General features: G+C 44.0%; 1 protein-coding gene and 1 long non-coding RNA gene across 11 annotated transcripts in view; one reads left to right on the forward strand and one right to left on the reverse strand.

The window, feature by feature from the left end:
* The window catches only part of SLCO3A1 (solute carrier organic anion transporter family member 3A1), a 318,828-nt gene that overhangs the window by 112,533 nt on the left and 183,063 nt on the right, over positions 1-23,232 (forward strand). The window lies entirely within an intron of this gene.
* LOC135971914 (uncharacterized) lies at positions 9,004-23,099 on the reverse strand. Its single transcript, XR_010588298.2, has 3 exons — positions 17,561-23,099; positions 10,421-10,526; positions 9,004-9,210 (listed from the first exon to the last, which is right to left on the reverse strand). It is a non-coding gene; the product is annotated as an uncharacterized lncRNA (long non-coding RNA).

The following is a 23,232-nucleotide window of genomic DNA, read 5'->3' on the forward strand; positions in this document are numbered from 1 at the left end:
CAGGAAGGAGTAAGCCCTTAGTCAATTGAGCCAGTCCAGCCCTGAGGACATTGATTCCAGCCCCTTGCTTTCATTGAAGGGAGGAGAGAAACTCAAATAGGAGCCCTCAAGGAGATTGTGTGAAGCTTTCTGAATTCGGTGTCATTTTCATGCAATTTTGTTAGGAATTGGTGTGTTTCATCCCCTCCTGGTTCATTCCGTGAGTCATCCAGAAGGCATCAGAGCCTGGTCATTTTGGCAGCCGCAGGGCATTTGTGCCCAGCTAATTATGGGCAGCTCTGATCTGAAGTAACAAGGTTGAGTCGAGATAGGTTGAGAAATGACCCAGACAGAAACAGGGGCCTGGGCTGGCAGCGCCAGCCACACCATAACTGCACCCGTGGCTCAGATGAGGTCAGGGCATTTTTGCTTTGTGACAGATTTGGGACGCAGAGAAAAGAGTTCAGGCTTTGTACTGACCGAGGCCAGCACTGACGCCAGTGCGGACAAAGAGGTTTGTAGCCAGGGGAGTGGAGGGACGGACAGCTCAGATTTTAGCTGAGGATGATTCTCATGGCCCACTAATGTATCATGTGTACCAGTGTCTCTCAGGAAGGTGTTTTTCCCACTGTGCACAATGCAACATCACTGTGTCCCCAGGGTACATGGGACAGAAAAATTCCTGTTAGAACTGGGCACAAAATTGCACTTCTGAACATTTCAGGATATGACCCTTTCAGGATACTGTGTCTAGCACCCAAATTTTGTGGACTCAAGTTTTCATTAAGGCACCAGGCAGTGATGATGATGTGCTTTCCAAATGCAAATTGTAGGAACATTTAATTGAATGGGACCCCTAGGAGCAGTAACCATTCTCAGATCCCTATTAACCTGGTGTATTAGAATGTCTCAGCAGTGGAAGGAATTCATGCCTGGGCTTTGGTGATGCTTCTCAAACAGAGCATCTGGCACTGTTCATGGAAAAAGGTGATTTCAACTTGAAGCAGAAAGATAAAGTGGTGCTTTGTAGAATGTAAAAAAGTCTAACCCTAGCTTCTGCAGAGAGCTGGGCTGCTGCACCACCAATTATGTTGTATGGCATTTTACTTCCAAAGGGCAGCTTTGGTCACGGAGGAGAAGACAAAAGCATGGTGCAGTTTCTTGGGGATTTTTTTTTTTTTGATAGCAAGAGAGATGAGATATAATTTGTATTTTTGAACTCTGCTTTCAGATAACTTTATAAAGGGCTTTAAAACTGTCTTTGTAAATAATCCAGAAGAGTTGGGCTCTAAAGAAGTTTTGAAATACCTTAATCTATTTGTGCTGCTTTTTATCCTTTGTAAAAAACAAAAAGAGATTATTAGATGGTAGGAACCTATGTCTAAATAAACCCGGTGAGTTCTTACATTTATATTCATTTAAAATATTAAAATGACAAGTAATAAGAGAGGTTTTTAGTTATCAGAGCATGTTGCAGAGGTATGAGAGGAAGCAGAGAGTACCATTTTCTAGATTAACTGCTCTACACAGAAATGACCAGCATATAGATTAACCCATAAGAGTACAAATTTCTCCCCCGACTTGAAGCTTCATATGGTGATCTGTGGTGGAATGTCCCTCTGGTTATGCTTTTCTTTGGCTATTAATATCATTTGTCTCCCCACCTATCCTGTAGTATTGAGGGACTGTTGTGGGGACATAATGCAGAAGCATTGCCACATGATAAAGACAGCACTCGACATATAATAAAAATCAATATGGATAAGACACATATTACACAGATAATCCCATATGAAATAAATTAAACCCATTTTACAGATGGATTTATTGTTTGGTCCTTGTTCTGTTGACTTCCAGACCTTGTTATCTGTCCTGTTTTCCTGGATCATATTATCTCTCAGATATCAATAATACAGTTTTTGGCTGTGTTGTTTTCAACCAGCCTACTTTTGGGGGACCACGAGGACATAGTGGCAGGACTAAAGGTCCAGGTCACTTCAGTATTCTCCCAAATCCTGCTGGCATAAGGCTCTTTCCCTGTCTGCTTTGTCTGCAGGATTCAGCACCAAGAGCTCTCAAGAGCAAATCCATAGGCAGCTAAATCAAGAAGGTGGCTCTCTTCCCTCCTCTTTGCTCCCCTCTTCCTGCAGAGATGCAAGATGGCTTTGAAATGCCCCTATCTTCCTTCCCTTCTAATTGCCTTATTCAGACGCTTCCAACCTGAACATTTTCTACAGTCCCCTGCCTAATCGCCCTGGAAAGTACCCAGGCAAGCCACTCATGGCCCATCCATCAAAGTACAGTGCATGTCTTCTTTCTCAGACAGAGGACATAATCATCCATGCCTGCAGACGAGAGTGTGTGCCCCGAGTTTCAGCGCAGGATCAGAGACTGGAAGTCTGTATGCCCCCTCCCTTCCTTACAGTCTTTTACTTCTCCACCTGGGGAAAATAGCAGACGGAGGAGAGGAAAGGGAAGTTTAGCTGGCATCATTAAAATGACACTTTCTAGTCTCCTGTGAGCTTTCTCTCAAGTAGATTCTGCTGAGTTCTGCTTGGATTAGTAAGCACAGAGAGTGAGTCATAGAGTGGCCCTCTAGAATTCTCTAGCCTGTGCTTATTATGTAGCACGGAGGTGTCCTGGCTAGAACAGGGCCTCTAATTTACCAGTCTTCTCACTAGGTGAGGTGAATAGGGCTCCACAAACCACTGTGGGGACCAATGGCATCAAATTCTAGTGCTAACAAAGGAAGTTCCATCACAGACAAGGAGTGAGAAGAAGCCAGTGTAGAAACGAGCGACCCCCGCTTCCATGCAAAGCTTTGTCCCCAGCCCATTCTCCAGACAGACAGAGGGGTGCACACACAGACACACTAGCACAGACTTCGCACGTGTGCTCACACAGGCACAGTATTTACGGCACTCACGATGTGTCCAGCTTCTTTGTGCGCTCACAGCCGGCACTGCACTGTCCGTGGTTACCCTTAGGGTGGCGCTGTTTATTGGCGCCTTTTTGCTTGGCACATTCTGGTTCCTCTGCATGGAATCTCCTTTCTCTTTCCCCTACCCAGAGGATCTGGCAAACTCATGTTGCTCCATGTAAAGTCAGCTGAGAGGTCCCTTCCTCTCAGAAGCCATCTGTGCCTCCACCCACCTCCAACACAAGGGTTTGCTTTCGGGTCCACATTGTGTATAGCACTGTCACCTTGCATCATTTTTTGGTGTGATAGTGTCTGTTGCACATACACCTGTGTCCTCACTGCACACTTTGAGAGGTAAAGCTCATCTTTTCATTGTATATAGTACATGTATAGAAATGTGCCTGGCACATAAAGGCAGTTAGTAGATATTTGTTGAATGAATGAATGAATAAATCTTTTTTTGGGGTAGGAATGGTGTACAATATCTGACTACTACTACATGTGGATACTAAGAACTAATTGTTGTTGTGGAGTAAAATTTCTTATGTTTGCCTTTTTTTATAATTTTTTTTTTTTTTTTTTGAGATGAAGTCTCACTCTGTTGCCCAGGCTGGATTGCAGTGGTGCAATCTCGGCTCACAGTGCAACTTCCACCTCCCAGGTTCAAGCAATTCTCCTGTCTCAGTTTCCCAAATAGCTGGGATTACAGGTATGCGCCACCATGCCCGGCTAATTTTTGTATTTTTAGTAAAGTCGGGGTTTCTCCATGTTGGCCAGGCTGGTCTCAAACTCCTGATCTCAGGTGGTCCACCCACCTTGGCCTCCCAAAGTGCTGGGATTACAGGTGTGAGCCACAGTGCCTGGCCTCTTGTTATAATTATTGTTGTCTTTCTATTAGAAACATTACCAAAATCTACTTTTACTTCATAGCATTCATAAGACTCAATCTATAGAATTCCTCTTCTGGTACAAGTGCGCCCTCATTGGGCTTGGCATCTTATGGACTTACCCTTACATTCTCCCAAGAGAAGTCCCCATTCTTCAGTGGAAGAGATCTAGCTGTGTCTACGGGTTTCCTGGTGGCGGGGGCTGGTCACAGACTTAGATTGAGTTGCAGGGGAGTTGGGCAGGGTGAACCCTTTGGATTGCTGGGTAGAAGAAAATTTGACCGGGGTGCAGTCATCAGTTTGGACTCTGACTTCCTAGCTAGTTCTGTATGTGTCAAAATCCTCCAGCATGACATTTGCCATGATGACCAAGGAAATGTATTTTTTCGTTTCAGCTAAATGTTAAAAGGCAAAAAGGCTATTTCTGCTCACCCAGAAAAACATTTTAGCTCTAGCAGAAAACAAAACAAAAAAGTCTTACAACCTTAAAACCAAAAAGAGGCATTGAAATATAGTACCTGCTCCCCACGCTGTTCAAAACATTTCATGAGCAAGCACCTGTAGCACATGTAGGAGAGGGGCCAAGTATGTTCTGAACTAACATTTTAGTGTATTATTTAAAATCTGGCCAGAGCACAGCATATTTGCATGCTTGTCTTTGGGCTCTGTTTCTAAAACAAGGAGAGTGGTGATGAAATCCGCAGCTGGTGTGCTGGCCCCAAGCCTGGGCAGTTGGGGCTCCATCACACCCTGGAGCAGCCAGCAAAGTTGCTGGAGCCACTGATGTGAGTTGCCTTTGGGGTGGGCAGAGTTGTGGAGTCCTCTCCTTTCTCTGTAGCCAACACACGAGAGTCAACATGGAACTTGGGGTCTGTGAGCGTTTGCTGAGCCTGTGATCAGGAGGCACTCCTGGAGAATGAAAGCAGGTAGGTAGGAGACAGGTGGTATCCAGCTCCCAGGGACTCACAGGGAGCCCTCATGAAACAACATGGTTCTTTTTTAAGTGGACCCATTCCTCCCATTACGCCTTCAAACCTTCGGGTTTCCGCTGACCAAAAAACAGGCATCCAGGGTGGATCCTGCCACTGTGCAGTGCCCTGCTTTGGTTAGACAGTGCCCGTGTGAACATGCAGTTTCCTTCTGACAGGCAGTAGCCTTCTCAGGCTAGAAGAGTAGACAGAGCTTACACCTGTGTATGAGGGGCGTCTGCTGTCCTCATGCTGCCAATGCCCAACCAGGTGAAGGTTGTGTGTGTGTGTGTATGTGTGCACGCACGCTCATATCCTTAAATAGGTATAGGCATATGTCGTCAGTCTTCATTATTTGTGATTTCTGTATTTGGGAATTTGCCTATTTGCTAAAATGTATTTGTAGCCCCCAAATCAATACTCAGGGCTCCTTTGAAGACATGTGCAGGGTAGGGAAACATTTGAGTTGCCTGATGTGCCTGTTCCCAGCTGAGGTCAAACAAGGTGACCTCGGCGGGGTACGGTGGCTCACGCCTGTAATTCCAGCACTTTGGGAGGCCAAGGTGGGTGGATCACCTGAGGTCAGGGGTTTGAGACCATCCTGGCCAACATAGTGAAGCCCCATCTCTACTAAAAATACAAAAATTAGCTGGGCATGGTGGCATGCACTTGTAGTCCCAGCTACTCGGGAGGCTGAGGCAGGAGAATTGCTTGAACCTGGGAGGCAAAGGTTGCACTGAGCCGAGATCACGCCATTGCACTCCAGCCTGGCAACAGAGAAAAACTCCATCTCAAAAAAACAAACAAACAAACAAACAAACAAACAAACAAAAAACCAGAAAAGGACAATGGGCAGTGCCCTGGGGCAGGGGAACTGAGGCAAAAGGGTAGGGATTGCAACCCCTCTGCTTTCTCATTTCCCAGAGACGTGGTCTTGGATATCCAAGCAATGAATGAATTCTCAGGTGCTTGCTCCTGCCGGGCACTTCACATTGGATGTCTTTGGACTTGACAGCAGCCCTCTGAGATACCATTATCTCCATTCTGCTGATGAAGAGCAGGCACAGCGAGATTACCTGTATTGTCAGAGGACACACAGCTAGTAAGGGGTGGAATTTAAATTCAAACCTATGACAAGTAAAGATACCATTATCTTTAGTTGATGGCTGACTGGAAAAACAGATGCAACAGCAGGAAGAATGGAGGCTGAAGCTGGTGTATTGTCTGAGTGTCTAAAATCATGGTGCATTTGAGGGAAATGAAGTTGAGTGAGTGGTTGCATGACTCAAGGGCGAGTTAGGGCAGAGCTTCTCAACCTAGGTGATTTTGCACCTCATGACATTTGGCAGTGTCTGGATTCATTTTTGGTTGTTGTCATAACAGGGTTGGAACACAGGGGAAGTGCTACTGGCATCTAGTGGGGAGAGGCTGTGGATGCTGTCAAGCCTCCATCGGTGCACAGGACCAGCATCCACAACAAAGAATTATCCAACCCCAAATGTCAATAATGCCAAGCCTGAGAATACCGGATTAAGGTGAAAGCAGGCTCTCGAAGTGTTTTGAGTGGAAGTGTGTTAGGGGCTGAAAAGTTACAAACTATATCCAGAAACTTCAATAAAGGTATTTCCTTCTGATGTGCCATCATTCCTGGCTCAAAATTCACTTTCTTTCTACATTTTCTATATTCAGTAGATATGCTGTGTCTGCGAGCCAGGCCTATTGGTGCCTGTTCTGTGGTGAGCAGGCGCCAATAGGTGACAAGGCAGGCAAGAGAGAGTGTCCCCGGACCTAAGAAACCACGCTGTGGACCCAAAGCCACCTGGAAAAGACTCATGGGATGTGGGACATCACTCAAGGCTCAAGGTCAGCCTGGGGTCCAACAGTAAGGATAAGAACCAGGACAGCAGGTTCCAGAAAGCCAAGTCCCTTCATAAGAGGTCAACCTGACCTAAACAGACACCTTTTTAAAAAAATTATTATTATTATTGTTATTTCTCTAAGCCTTCTTAGCATTTGCAGTGTATCCTGGGGGAACTTGCAGTTTTTAGAGACAGACTCATGAATAAAAATGAGTTGTGTAAATTCCTGTATTGAGAGTATTTGCCAAGTGCTGCAGGGCTCCAGAGGAGGTGACGGGCACCTTGGCCTGGAGAAACAGAGGAGGGTGAAGGTTTCTGGGTAAGTCACTGCTGGAAACTAGAAGGTGAAGGGAGAGTCCAGGCAGAGGGAAGAGCATGGTGGGAGGCAAAGGTACCAGCAGGCAGAGGCAGGCAGGGTAGGAGTGTGCTATGGGCAGGGCAGGGAGGCGGGAGGTGCGGTGAGGGGAAGACCACAGGGAACTCCCCAGAAAGCAGAGAATTGGGTGCCTCCTGCGAGTGTCCACTGTGGTTTCCAGCGAGAATCTCTCCAAAAGAAGAAAGATGTGCTGTCCTGGCAGGAAGGCGGAGACATTCATTTCCAGTCCCTCTGTGGTAGGGTAGGGGTGACCCTCTCTCCAAGAGGTATGATAAAGCCAGTGTCCCCATTAGCATCAAAATAGAGAAGACAGTTCCTTCATTAAAAAAGCAAATTTTGCTGGCACTAGATACCCTTTACAGAGGGCCGGGCTCTGGGAGCCTCCCTGCCTGGGTTCCCATCCCAGCTTCTGGGGTTTCTCTGTGTGCAGTCTGGGGTAGTTAACTTAATTTCTCTGTACTGCAGTTCCCTATCTGTAAAATGAGTAGATTAATTGTTCCTGCATCCATAGGTGTTTTATGAGTTTAAATGATTTAGTGCAAATAAAGTGCCTGGAATGGTGCCTAGAATATAGTAAATTCTTAGAATTAACCAGTGTTACTCTCTTTTTACCATTTAGGGACAGCAGAGGAAAGGGCTTTAAGAGAGTGTCATGTTCTAGAGCTGAACTTGTGAACTTGCACCTAGGTGTGCTGCAATTGGCTGACAGGTGTGCTTTTTAAAAAATTGAATTTGAATGCCTTTGCGTGGAACTGGCATGATCTATGATTCGTCATAGTCCATCCTCTATCCCACCCCCTTGTCCCAAGCCTGTCCAGCATCACACATGCAGTGTCCCCTGCACTTGGCTGCCTAAACATGAGAGCAGAGGACACTGGCAATTGCATTAAGTGGAGAGAAGTTACAGGAGGAACATTGGCAGGATTAGCCACAAACTGAGTCAGCTGTCATGCCACACACTTGGTGAGAGCCCTGCTTATAAAGCAGCTGTGAATTTCACATGTTGGGTTCAGCCTGGGAGCTTATTGATGATCACTTTCTATGGCCAGAGGGGCATCCTGCAAGCTTCTCTCTCCAGGAGACAAGCTGCATCCAGGTCCAGCCTTCCTCTCAGACCTGCGTCTGCACTGCTAGCACAGCCTCCTCCTTCCTACGCCTCCACCTGACCTGGTCCTATAACTGTGACATTGCCCCTTACAGCCACCCAGTGGTAGACACTCCAAGGCAGGCAAGAGAAGCAGCCTGCTTTCCCTGGCACTCACCAGCCTGAAGAGCTGTGCTAGTGGTAGAGTAAGGAAAGAACCCTGGCCTCAGAGGTAAAAGACCTCACTGAAGTGTGACCTTGGTCAGGTCACTGAGCCCTGCAGTCCTCTTCCTTGTCTATAACCCCTGGGGTACTGTGTTGCTTGCAGCACCTCCTTGGTTAGAGAGAGGCAGTGTTTGTACTGGTGCCTTATTATTATTATTTTTAATGTTACTCTGCAAATGATGGACATTCAAAATAATTAGCAATGCTGCATTATTTCTTGAAGTTGTGGCCAACCATCCACAGCCTGGGCTAGAAAGCAGGAATGGGGATGTCGATTGTGGTGAGGGTCCCAAATTGTACTGGGGAGAAGATAGATGGAAGCAAAGAAACTCTATACACAGAGGATTTCAAAGAGTTAGTACCAAAAAAAGACTGTAAAATATCTTAATAACGTTTGTATTGACCATGTGTTGAAATGACATTTCAGATATTTTGGATTAAATAAAATATTAAATATTTATTAAAATTAATTTTGCCTGTTTCTACTTTTAAGTGTAGCTTTTTTTTTAATATAGTAGGAAATGTGCAGCATATTCCAGCTGCATTGCAAGTGCTCACTGCTCACATGTGGCTATCATTGGACAACACAGCTATAACCATATACAAATTGCATTCTGTACGTGCCATTGGACTTCAAGACTTTTTCCTCCTTCTCCTTGGAGTAGCCTCAACTCTAACTTCTTTCTCTGGATAATTCCTGTTCATCCTTCAGAGCAAGGTCTAGCATCAAATTCTCTTGGAAGAGTTTTCTGACCCCTTAGTCTGGGGCCCCTTTTCCACAGCTCCTGATGATCGGCACATAGCCTGGGGCACATGGATAGTTTATAGGAACAGTGGGAGAGAATACTTGAAATCGAGTGTTTCCAGATCAGATCTGTGTTGTAGGATTTTTCCTGTCCAAGTGGCATAGTCCTCAAATGAAAAAGTTTGAGAAAACGCTTTAAACATTTCATCCTGCTGTAGACAGGTTCAGTGTGACTATAAAGGTTATGAATGGGAATCCAAAGAAACATTTGCAGAATCATACTTACTTTCTACCCCAATTCTGTAGGATCACCGTGTCTGTGATTGGCTGTCAGTTACAAGCAGTGATTTTTCTCTATGTTCATAGCTTAATAGACTTCTGGATCTGGGTGATTTTTAATGGAGCTTATTTTTAGGTGCATCTGATCACATGATTTGGTAAATATTGGACCCAGAAACTGATGGAAAAAACAAATCCCACATGAATTTGTTGTGCCCTTTATTGTATAGTAGAGAGATGAAAATGAGATAGGGAGACATAAGGAAATGCTATTGTTACATTTAAAAATGGCAGCTTTACACATGTAAATGACTAGGATTGGCTATTGTCGCCTTCACAGCAACTGAGTTGGGTTTGAGTTCCTGTTCCTGTGGCTGCAAGGACTTTGCCACATTACCCAATCTTAATTTGTCTCTGTCTCCTTATCTTCCACTGGGCATAGTGACCATCTGATAGTGTGACTGTAAATAGGTAGAAATGAGATAACACATCTAGTAGTTAGAATCTATTAACCTCCAGTTAAGTCAAGTTTTTGCTATTCTTTTTAGTTATTCACTTATAGTTTTGTTAAGTAATGGTTCTCTATGGTCTTTTTAAAAATCTAGTTATCAAGGACTAATAAAGGAGCATTAAATTTACCCATATGGTGTTGTCCTCCTCAGTTTCTCTTTGTTCTAATTTTTAGATGGTGTTTGTTTTATAAAATATTCATCCTTTACAGTGTATCTTAAATGTACCTGACCTTGTTTGCTCCTGTTACCATTTTTTTTTTCAATTTTTAAGGGTCTAATTTATTGAGGTATTACTTACATGCAATAAAATTTACCCCTCTAAGTGTAGGACTTGATGAATTTTGATAAACATATACAGTTGTGTAAACACCAAAATGGGGAGTTGTCCAAGTGGTATAAAGTGATGGTTATGCAAGATGAATTAATTCCAGAGATTTGCTGTACAATACATATCTGTGGTCAACCATACAATTTTTAAGTGGGCACTTAAAAATGTATAAGAGGGTAGATTTCATGTTAAGTGTTTTTACCACAATAAAACAAGAAAAACAAAAAGACACAAGACACTTTTGGAGATATCTGTTACCTTGATTGTGGTGACGGTTGCATAAGTATATGTGTGTGCCCAGACTCATCCAATTGTGCGTGTTAAATATTTGCAGTTTTTGTATGTCACTTCCACCTCAGCAAAGCTGTTAAAAATGATATAGAAGAGGTTATATATATTTATTTATTAGATAGGGTCTCACTGTCGCCCAGGCTGGAGTGTAGTAGTGAAATCCTGGCTCACCACAACCTCTGCTTCCTGGGCTCAAGCGATTCTCCAGCCTCAGCCTCCCGAGTAGATGGGACTACAGGCATGCACCACGAACACTTGGCTAATTTTTGTGGTTTTTGTAGGGCCAGGATTTTGCCATGTTGGCCATGCTGGTCTTGAACTCCTGAGTTCAAAGCAATCTGCCCTCCTCGGCCTCCCAAAGTGCTGGGATTACAGGTGTGAGCCACGTGCCTGGCCAGGACTTCTATATTTTTTTAATTTAGGTGATATCATACCTCTCTGCCCCTCCTTGTATACTGGTACCTGCCCATTCCTGAGTTCTTGATTTTAGCTATCAGATAGCTGGCATATGTCTTTGAAAAGCTTTCTTGGTAAAAGTCTTATGATTGATGTATTTCCTTGGTTCTAAAGTATCTGAAAAAAGGGTTTTTGCTTCTTCATACCTCAACGTACGTCGCCCAGGTAAAAATACTTCCTTGCCACAGTCATTTCCTCCTGATTGTGCAGCTCTTGACTCCTAATGGAATGGGGCGGTAAGCTCAGATCAGCCTGCTCTCTGTTCCTTTGTGTGCAGGTACCGTGCTTTCCTTGCCTACCTGCTCATGAGAACAGTTGCTTTAACCCTGAGTATATCTAGGTGTAAATGCTCCTTTGTTCCTTTTCCTAGGAAATTGGTGCTTTACTTGCATTGGATTTCTTGTCCTTGGGAGGTGTACAAAATGAATTTCTCAACCTCCTTTCAGCTCTCTCCCCGGTTTCTTCAGCCTGTCAGACTCTGCTCCGGCAGGCCACGTCAGCCAAGAACTTCCCTTCTCCCCTCTATAGCCCTCTGTCTCCTTTCTGCTCTTTCTGTCTCTGCTATCCTGCCCTCTGGCTCCTGACTCCACTGCAGCATGAATGTGCTTTGCTGTGTCACTAGACTCCTGGACCCTAAATCCAGTGGGCCCCTGGTGGTTCTTCTGTTGCTTTACCAGTTGGCAGCAGCAGATGGGGTTTTTGACATTCTCTTCTCCCTTGGCATTTCTGACAGAGTTTCTTCTTTTTGTCTCTAACATCTCCCAAGCCATTTCTTCTGAGTCTTCCTCCAGATCTCCCCTTCCTTGGGCCATCCCTTAGATCTCCCTGCAACCCCCCTCCCCGCCCTGGTTTCACCTTTAATCACCCCCCTTCTCATTCTCCACTCTCCCTCTGGGTTATGTCCTCTGTTTCCTTAGCTTTGACCATCACCTCCATTCACTTCCCTGCTTTGGCCCTCATATACTTAGATAAGGCTTCTCTAATTAGGATATTAGTAGTACCTGCTCATAGTTTTGTTGTGAGGATTACATGAGGGACAATACATAAAGTGTTTAAAAGAGTCCAGCACATAGTAAGTGCTCAATAAAACCTGGCTGTTAGTAATATGTTGTTATAAGTATTATTACTAATGTGTTTCTGCTTTGTCTAACTTTAATTCTTGGAGACCTAAATCATATCTTACTACTTTTTTAACACTCCCTCTTAACACGCCATCACAATGTGTCTGAAGTATAACAGAAGCTCAGAAATGCTTGTTAAAAATTAATTAATGGGTACATTCTCAAAAGTATTGAAAATAAGCATTTAAGCAAAAAATATACAAGAATGTTCATAGTGCTCTTTATAATAGCTAAGAAGAGGAAAAAACCCAAATGTCTATTGGCAGATAATGGATAAACAAAATGATATATCTATACAATGATGTATTGTTCAGTCATAAAAAGGAATGAAGTAAGATACACGCTGTGACGTGAATGAACCTAGAAAACATTAAATGAAAGAAGGCAATCACAAAAGGACACATATTGTGAGATGCCATTCATAAGAAAGGTCCAGAATAGGCAAATCCATAGAGATGGAAAGCAGATTAGTGGTTTCCAGGGAGGGGATGGGGGAGAGAAAGTGGGGAGTGACTGCTTGATGGACATGAGGCTCTCTCAGAGTGATGAGTGTTTTGGAACTAGATAGTGGTGATAGTTGTGAAACATGGTGAAAGTACCAAAGTGTCACTAATGGTAAATTTTTGCTACATGTGTTTTACCACTATTTTTAAAATGAATGAATGATTGGATGGATGGATACATGGATCATGTGAAGACATACTGCCTGAGGTTTTGTCAGTGCAATGAGACCAGCAATCAATTCCTCACTGCCACCCTGGAGGGTCACATGCACTGGTCCCCCCTGCGTTATGATGACCCAAGTGCTTCAGCCTCACATTGCTGCACCCCCCTTTCTGTATCTTCATGGCTCATTGTGAGAAGCGAAGGAGCTGTCCAAGGATGTTGTGATACGTTCCATGTTGTTGGTAACACACTTGGAGGTGATATCTCCTGGCAGCTGCAGAGAAAGCCAGTTCAGTAAGTTTGGGGTTATTAGGGAAGAAGGAGAAAAATGGTGAGAATGTGCCCTAGGAAAGTAGGGTCCTCAGACATGGAAAACAAAATATCATATGTTCTCACTTCTAAGTGGGAGCTAAGCTATGAGGACACAAAGGCATAAGAGTGATATAATTAACTTTGGCAACTGGGGTGTGGGGACATTTGGAGGTAGGTGAGGGATAAAAGACTACATATTGGGTAGAGTGTACACTGCTTGGGTGATGGATGCACTAAATTCTCAGACACCACCACTAAAGAGCTAATCCAGAAAACACCTGCACCCCAAAAACTATCGAAATAAAAGTTTTTTTTTTTTTTTTTTTTTTTTAAGACAATAGCATCCTAAGATACCTTAATAAAGAAAAATCAGAGAAGGTCTTTTGCAAGCAAATCTTATTAGAAATACTTTTTAATGGTTGAGATTAAAAACATATCTCCTAAATGATCCTCCCAGGAAACTCTGAAGTTCTTGAGGATAAAGACCTTGGCTGTCTTGCTAATGTTGTCTCCCTGAACCTTGCATGGGTCCAGGCACTGAGTGGGCGCTCAGTAAACATGGAGTATTGACTCAGATCCTGAATATTGAAATAATTGATTATTGAATCAGATATTGAGCCAGATAATTTTCCAAACAAAATGAATACCACCCTGTGCTTCTTGTTTGTTTTTTCCCATCACCCATTTCTGGGGGAGTTTTTCAGGTTTTGCAGGTAGACCTGGGACTAGGAACATTGCGGAAGGTCATTGATCAAAGACAGAACTTCAGTCAGTTACCAGAGGTATTTTCTCCCCTGTAAATGATAGACCATCCTGCGGTACCCTGCCTTCTCCCTGCTGTTTATGAAGATGGATTATTTCTGATTCAGATATTTCCAATCCTTTAATTCTTTCTTTCTCAGTGAACTAAGCTCTTTTACTCTTCAGTGAAAATGGCACTGTGCATAAGTGTCTGGCATCCACACTAGGAAAAAGCTTTCTGTGAATATGTGGCCTTTTAGAATGAAGGCAGTGATCTTTAGAGTTCTTAATTACCCAAGCCACCAACTCATCTAAGCCCTGGTCCATACTCCAAAGAGGAGGGAAGGATTTGGATGTCAGTTTAAGCCTTAGCATCTGTTCTGTATTCAGGGCTCATAGTACAAATGTGTTACTTTCCACCCCCCTCAGTGGAATGCATTTTTCTTATTTTTCCCTCTATAAAACATGCATGTGCCTTAGAATTTTCCCATTGGAGTTTATTTAATAATTACACAGGTTTACTTTTTATTATATGTTAATGATTTTACTAAGTTGATAGATTAAACTTAGAAATTATTAATGGATTCATATATGAAAACTGTTAGGAACAGGAGTCTCACAAAGGTTCAAACTTTCCACATATCAGTATCATCTAGTTCAAGGGTCAACAAACTGTGGGCCCATGGGCCAAATCCCATTGACCATATCTGGCCCTTTACAGAAGAAGTTCGCCAACCCCTGGTCTGGTTCAACACTTAGCATAAGCTACTGCTCATACCTACCCTATTGTGGCCTATGTTCTGTCATTGATTGATTACTAAAATTGGTTTGCCATTCTCAATTCTCTTCACTTGTACTAACTATCATTTATGACTTCAGACCTACTAGTTAACTTCTCTGAGATTCAGGTGCCTCATCTGCAAAAAGGGGACATAATACAGTTTTCATCATTAAGCATTTCATCAAGTGAATTTACATATACAGGTTGAGTACCCCTTATCCCCAGGAATCTTGGGACCAGAAGTGTTTCTAATTTTATTTTAATTTTGGAATATCTGCATGTGTATAATGAGATATTTTGGGGATGGGACCTAAGTGTCAACATGAAATTCTTTTGTTTCATATACACCTTATGCACATAGCTTGAAGGTAATTTGATAAAATAGTCTAACTGGTTTCGTGCATGAAACAAAGTGCTGACTGCAGTTTGACTGCACCTCATCACATGAGTTCAAGTGTGGAATTCTCCACTTGGCAGTACTCAAAACGCTTCAGATTTTGAAGCATTTTGGATTTCAGACTAGGGATGCTGAACCTGTATAAATCACCTAGCATACTGTCTGGCACTTAGCAGATCCTTTCTTCTTTCTACCTCTTCCCTAAAGAGTATGACCATTTATCCATGAAAACAAAATTAAATGGCACTACAGTGTAGAAGTAAATTTAAATTTGCTATCACTCATCCTGGGTTTAAATCACTGTTCTGCCGCTTACTAGGTATGTGACCTTGAGCAAGAGGCTTAATCTCATTAAACCTCCTCTAAAACCAGAGATAATAATGGTATCTATGTCCTAAGTACAATCATGACCCTTCAGTATACAGTGCACGTCAAGTGCTTAGCATAATGCCTTGCACCCAGTATATACTAATTAAATGGTAGGATCTATTATTGTCATCATCAGTGTTATTATTAATTTCTTAGGGTATACAAACTATTGGTGAGGATCGTGGCATTCATCAGCTCTACCCACATTTGCCAACATCAACTCTTCTAGTCAGCCAAACCTTTTCCCACTGAGCTTCACTTAAGCGAGCAAAGAAAACATGTTTTCCTGGGGAAAATGAATCTAGAGCTTCACCATCCGCATTTGGTGCATTAGAAACATTCCAAAAGGAAAAGCAACAGAGAGGCTGGATTTGCACATTTCTTTCAGACCTGCCGCCTGATTCCCTTCACACTTCCTGGCTGCATTGTCAACAAGTCCTCTTGGCCTTAGCTGTACCTGTGTGGCTGTAGTAGCACCACTCACATTTCTCAGGGGTTGGTGCGAGAGGCCTCGCTGCTCTGGTGGAGCTGCCCAAGGGACATCCATTCATTGGTTTGCTTGTTTATTCATTTGCTTCAAATTTATTTTACTGTACTGGGTGCAGAGGTAACAAAGAATATTAATACCTAGCCTTTCCATTAAGGGGCTCACCATCTTGGACCCCAGTTTTGAAGATATATTGGAGAGGCAAGAGTTTGGGGGCTGGGAAATCTGACAGTTTAAAAATAATCCAAGCAAAGATGGTGAATGGATTCATAGGGTGATAGAGGGGAGAAGGGGGTACTCGGCTGGCCAGGGATGAAGCTTTAGTTGGTATGAAATTTCTAAGCTTATTCATGTTCTGAGTGGGTCCTTTCTAAACATAACTCCTTGACTATAAATCCTTTTTACTCCAGGGATCATTCCATAAGGAGTGTAGCCCTGGCTGGCTTTGCAGTTTTCTCCCTCACATCATGCAGCTGTTGTTGGGCACGGAGCATGCTGTATGCACTAGGAAGTGAGTGTGTCTCCTGGTACCCTGGTGCCCCTTGAACAAACACAGTCCCAGGAACAACAACTGGACTTCTGTGCAAGCTGAACTTCTGTTTCTACTTCTGTGCAAGCTGAACAAAGGCACCAGCCTACTTTTCCCAGGTCCAGGAAAGACTGCAGTGCACCATGATGCTAAAGACAGAAGTGCTTCCCTTGGCCTTGGGTCCAGGTGACCATAATTCATGTGCAGAAACTGGCATGACACTTTATAGAACAGCAAGTTCCACTGGGGCGGGATTGCTGACAGCTGTGCTTTTCTTGTCAAACACTGGCTTGGGAGAGTCAAAAATAGACGGTCCTGGGACCAGTCTGGGTTCAGGAAGTGGCATGAGCAAGTTGCCTCCCCCTTAGGGAGAGTGAGCCACATTCCTCAGAGTGACAGGCTGCCTGGGAGGGTAAAGAACAGGGCAGTGGCCAGGCTGGGGCGGGATGATTCAGATGCCTGGCCTTCCGGCTGCCATGGTCCTTCTCCCACCAGCCAGGCCCTCCTTGCTCTGCCAGCCAGGGACTCCCATTTCTCCCTGCTCCTTTGTGCCATGGCTCACCTCTGACTATGATGCTTCCTGCTCAGAAAGCTCTGTGGGACATCATCGCTGGGCAAAGAAAGTGTAAACTCATCCTGTGAGGCCCCTTGGAGTCCACGCGTATCTTATCTCATCTCTCTTTAGACTCCGCTTCATGCCCTTTATGCTCCAGCCACTCCAGACTCCAGCTTGACATTCCCCCAGAATGCCCATGCTTTCCCACCTCATGGCTTTTTCCTCTAGTTCTTCCCATCCTGCAGAGTGCTTCCTACCTGTGCGCATTCCATAGGTCCTTCAGGGACCAGCTCACATTACGTATGGTGATCGTAACATTTATCATCTAAACAAGGATTTTTTCAGAACAAATTTCACAAACTGCCCCTCCCTTTGGGCCACGAGGTCATACAGTCACCCAATCCAAAAACCGTTTACAAAGAGGACTGTATCCGTGTCTTATCTGGCTCTCTCAATTTTTTCTTGTTGGAAAGGTTGTCACAGATCCCCCTGCCACAGAGTATGGACATCAGGGTAGACGCTTAGTTTCGGCTCCAGGTTCTAAGCTCCCTCAGAATAGACACAGTGCCCAGTGAGTCTTGTCCCCTCACCAGTAGCCTGTACGACCCCTTGCCCAAAGATGATGCCCACAGACCCTCCAAGTAGCTGCTTGCTGGTGAGCACGCTTCGATGCTGCATGGCTGCATGCTTACATGCCTTCCTCTGTCCCCAGCACCACTTACTGAAGTTATGCACATCATTGCAGGAGAGGGCGTGCCCACAGCTGCAAAGTCTTTGGCATGCAAGGCGAGGACTCTGCTTCAGCCAGCATGCCAGATTTTGGCCCTCAGGCAGCTGCCCAAAGAGCTCTTGCCAGTGCTGTGGCTCTTGCTAATATTTAATGATTGTCAGAGAGGGACCACCTGTGGGTCATGCTGGCCACACATTACTTTAGGCAAGAAACCCAGAGTGTGGCTTCTTGTTTTGCGTCAAGTCCCTTAGCAATCAGGGCAGGGCCCTAGTTTTAAGATGGCTTAGCCCACACTGGAGTACCTAGTTAAGTAACAGGTTCATAGTCCAGCCTTGGCTCTGAGGAGGGCTTGTAGGAGAAATAGTTGTAGTTTCTTTCGACAATTCTGCATTTGCTGTAAGAGCTTATTGAAGATTCCTTTAAGGGTTCATAAGATTGATCTCCAATAAAGCAGTGATTTTCAACTCTTTTTCTCCCTTAGCTGGAGAATCCTTGTTTCAAACAACATCTTGGGTGGACATTGTGAAATGGGAAACAACCAAGTAAAGCTTTTGTGGGCAAAGGCAGTGTTAGGACTTGAAGTTCTGTGCCCTTGCCACAGGCTCCCTTTATAGAATTTCTGAGAAAACAGCTTAAAAATCACTGCTGTAGAGTTTAGTAAGGAAGATACGTGTCCTGGAATCACAAGTGATTTGAGTTGCTGACAAGTGATTTGAGTGAAGCACAGGCTAAGACGGGTGGGAGGACAGGTGTTGCCCACTAGCCCTACAGGAGGTGTTTAATGGATGCTGGTGGGTGGGGAGCTGCCTGGGCTTGCCCAAGGCCACTCAGCTCCATTATAAGTCTCCCAAGCCCAGGACTGTGCATTACACCCAGCAAGGGAAACAGGACCCTCTCCAGGGATGCCTTCCCTGCATCACCCCCACCCCAAACTCCTAGGAATTGAGGGAATCTGTCCCTTTACAGAATGGCAGCCCCTGCTTGGGATATGGGAGCAGCAGTGAGAGACTGACCTCATCCAAAGTGGATGATCCTCTCCAGGTATCCCTTGGTCTTATTTCCATTAAGCTGGAGATGGGAATAGTCAGAAGTAGCAGTCACATTTTAACAAGCTATGTTTCACAAGATACACTTGACCTTTGCTGTAGTGATCAATAACTGAGCATGTACCCTCTGCCAGGCATGGTCCTATATGCTGTGCATGCACATATTATCCCATTTCATTTTTACAGCATTCCCACTTTATAAAGGCTGTTCCAGTTAAGAATTTTAATAAGAAGTCTTGGTGCATTTCTTGCACCTTTTTCTTAAAGTATGACCCTGAGAGTTACAGGAATGGGAGGCTATTTATTTCTAGAGAAGTTCTCTCTGGCTTCCCAGGAGGAGAGTCAGGTCCATACCCTTTATCCCCATCCCTTGTTTGGCCTGATGGAGGGTGTCTGGCCCTACCTGAACGAGCCTTGGAAGGTTTTGCTGCAATTCTGACTTAGTCTTTAATTGACTGTCCCGGACAGATTGAGAACTGAAACCCATCAGAAAGAAGCATGAGACTGAATTTCTCCTGAGAGCTCAGCTCACTTTTAAAAGTAAATTACTTATATCCTCCTCGAGGCAGTAAAAGCACATTTGTTTGGTTGTGGCATGGGGAGGCCACGGGGACTATAACTTTGTGAAAATCAAGGTTTAAAATGTGTGACAAAAAGCAATAAAATCATGTTGATAGACATAAAAGAGATCAACGTGGAATGTGCCCTGGTAGCAGAAACAGGGTGGAGGAAAGTTGGAATTCACAAACGTGTGTACAGATCTCTGGTTTTCTAAGTCCAGTTAGAAGATATTCAACCCATGTCACATTCCTGGACCATAACATCGCTCTAATGTTGATCTAGAAGCTGCCGTCTATTGTACAGATGAATCCGTCTATGTTAACAAGGCTAATCAATCAAGGAGGAAAATCAAGACAGGGAGCTTGTGAGAGTGGATGTTGTTTCTGGTCACAAGGCTTCCAGTTCAGCGCTGTACCTCTGACCCTCCCCAACCAAACAAGGTTCTGTTTATCCAGACCAGGGGGCCACCAGGTCAGGTTTGCAGTCGGTTATTCCCACTGAGGAGAGGGGTTTGTGCTTTCCTGTTTAATTGCTTGTCTGGCCAAGCCATGAGTTGCAGGGTCTACCTCTTTGTTGGCCTTTTCCAGGAGGAGGTAATGGGAACTCAGTGCAGTGACATAAATCCTCTTTCCAGACTATTATTCAAGGTTTGAAGGGAGATAAAGTTAAATTTAACCTCCCGCTTCAGCTATTTTCACAAGAAAAATAAAAATTTAAAGCATATTTCCTGGTGATTCCATCATCTTTCTTATCAGAGATTTACAAATAATTCTAAAAGTTGAGAATTTCTGCAAAGTCTGAATACCCTTGAGCCTTTTTCCTGAGAGATAAGATGGTGTATTTATGCACATACATTCAGATAAGAGGTTGCAAATGTTTTTGCTTAAACCTCATCGGTAAAGGTTGTGATAAGTACCAATAATACTTTATTAATTTTATACTTGTATTCTTTGATAACATAGAAGGCATATTATAAAACAAGCAAACATGTACATAAAAAGAGGAGATAAAGATGAAATAAACAGTATTGTAAAATGTCTCACTAGCCCTGATGGCTTTATACTGTCATCAGCTGATATCTCAAGACATAGAGATATTTGGAGTCACTTAGAGTGACATTTATTGTTAACGATTTTGAGTATAAATCCCTATTTCCAGTTATTTTATCCATAATTTCACATTTGTTTGCTGAATTGTCACTGTTTTTCAACTTTATGGTAGGGCTGGCAAAAGCTTTTACTAGGGGAATGAGAGGCCCTACCATTTCTTGGTGTTGTGTTTGCATTATTATCTTCAACTCATGCTTTTTTTTGCAGTAATCTTTTTTTAAGTGAAATTTTTTCTTAAGTAGATCATACATAGAAGCACATAAGTGCTTCATCTCAGATCGTAAGTGTACAATATGAATTTTCACAAAATGGACACAGTCATATGACCACTACCCAGATCAAGGGAGATAGAACATTCCCAAAGCCCCCATGGTGGCTCTCCAAGTCACTCCCACCCTCTTCTTTCCCAAAGTAACCCCCAAAGTGACCTCTCTTTTGATGTCTGTTACCTTATATTACTTTTGCCTGTGTTTGAGCTTTATGTGAATGAAATGATGGCATCTATTCTCTGGCGTCTGGCTGCTTTTGCAGTACATTCTGCTTGCTGGATTCATCCATGTTGTCACATGTAGTTGCAGTTTCTTTTGTTTAAGTGCAGCACTCCATTCTGTGACAGCCCCATTTCATTATTCCTTCTACTATTGAGGGCATTTGTGTAGTATCCAGTTTGGGGCTATCATGACTAGTGTCTCTGTGAGCATTACTGTCCCTGGGTTTTGGTGAACATATGCCCACATTTATGTAGCATGTGCACCTAGGAGTGGAATTGCTGAGTCATAAGGTATGTTCATTGTTAGTAATACTGTCCAAAAGTATCAACATACGTTTCCTAATGAGCACGGGTTGAGGAGCTCTTCCATGCTCACTAACACTTGGTATTACTGTCATCTTCTTAGCTTTAGCCGTTCTGGTGGATACTGTCAGCATGGTCCTTAGGTCAGACAAGGGAGTCCCTCAGGCCCTGTGTCACAGAGGGCCCTGCACTAGTGCTACTCAGGAGTGTGCCAGGTCTGGAGGGTGGTTGCTTGCAAAGAGCCACAGGACCACTTCCAGGGCCTGCTTGTCCTGCAGAAGGTAGCCTGAAGGGGTAGCCAAGAGATGCTTCTCATCAGAGATGGGATGGAAGGAAGAGTGAGTGCACAGAGCTGGTTCCTGTGGGCTTCCTAGTCTACATGTATGTGGGGGAGCCTTCGAGGAGCAGGATGGAGCCCTGGGTTGGGGGAAAAGGGTGCCATGACCAGAGCCTGGCTCTCCCCCTTATAACAGGCTTCCAGTGCCGAGGAGGCTGGTAATTCCACATTTGGACCTGGTCCTCTGAGTTTACACTCCCTTGAGGAGTGTGACAAGGTGAAACCAGTGGAGGTGGGCTGTGGGAGCACTTGGTGGGCAGAGGCTGAGTGGCATGGTTTTTTGAGAGACCAGGGAGTGCCTGCTGACCACCATGCTCGGCCTGTATTTGCCCTTTCCTCGGCCACTGTCCAGGTAGGGGTGTGATGGTAGAGTGATGGTGGGCAAGCAGCTGAGCCTGGGTCAGGGGGTGAAGAGCCTCCCTGACTTCCTGGGGAAAGAGGACAAGAAGGTGGATATGCACCCCATGGGCTTCCAGGCAGATAAGAATAGGGAGATGGGGAAGTGGCTGTGGGTGCCTATTGGCAGCAGGATCCTTTCCTTTCATCCTTGCCTGCCTCCTAGAGCTCACTGTCCCAAAGAAAGATAATGTGAGTGACAGGTGTCATTTTAATTCTCTAGTAGCCATGTTTAAAAAAAAAAAAAAAAGTATGCAGAAAGAAGTAAAATTCATTTTATGTTGACCTAATAGAGCCAAAATATAATTTCAATAAGTGATTAATGTAAACCTTACTAGTGAGACGTTTACATTTTTTTTTTTTTTAACTAGGTTTCAGAGTCAGATGTGTATGTTGACGCTTCCAGTCTGACCTCAGTTCAGACCAGCTGCATTGGTTAACCTCCTGGACAGGGCAGCCCCAGAGGGGATCATGGCCTTTGGTAGGAAATTAAATTAATTTGGGGTTTGTACTCTCCATAGCTATTTAATGTGAACTGTTGCCTTTCCATGGTTTTGATTTTGTTATGAAGATATGTTTGTAAAAATAGGAAGATAGAATATATTTTAAGTTTGTTAGGTTGAATTTAAACTTTTAACATCGAGCCATACGGGGAGGAAGGTGTCTCCATTTCTACCTTTGCCCATAAATTCTGGCAGCAGTCAGTGGTCAAGAGAGAGGCAGCGTTGGTGGTGGCCATGGTCAGATGCTGTCCATCTTAGTGTATCCAGGCAGGGACACAGGCAAGGACCATTTCTTACTCATCTTTGGGGCTTCAGAGCCCCAAAGATTCTTCGCGGCCTGACCAGAAGTTGCTTTTTATCACTTACAGGTTTGAGGTTTTCTAGGAAGGTGATGCAGGTTTTAAAAATCACGTAGTTGAGAAGCCTGGCATCAATAATCACATACTAAGGGAACAAAACTCAGTTCTTTGTGTTGTGTCAGTAGGTGCCACATGAAGGGGTAGCATAGATCTGCCTTTTTCCCCCGTATTCCTAGAGCCTAGTGTACAGTAAGTGCTAATGAATTAACTTGTTTATTCAACATGTGTTTACTGAACACCTTTCATGTGTCAGGTGCCAAGTGATATATTACCTTCTGGGGATACAACAGTGAACAAGACAAAGTTCTTGCTCTCTTGGAATTTATGTATTATTGATAGGAAGCCTGTTTTGTTAATAATAATAAAAAAGTCAGGCATGGTGGCTCATGCCTGCAATCCCAGCACTTTGGGAGGCCAAGGCGGATGGATCACCTGAGGTCAGGAGTTTGAGACCAGCCTGGCCATCATCATGAAACTCTGTCTCTATTAGAAACTCCAAAAATTAGCCGGGTGTGGTAGCAGGCACCTGT

This window comes from Macaca fascicularis, chromosome 7 (assembly GCF_037993035.2).
Source record: "Macaca fascicularis isolate 582-1 chromosome 7, T2T-MFA8v1.1".
In the NCBI taxonomy this organism is placed as follows: Eukaryota; Metazoa; Chordata; class Mammalia; order Primates; family Cercopithecidae; genus Macaca; species Macaca fascicularis.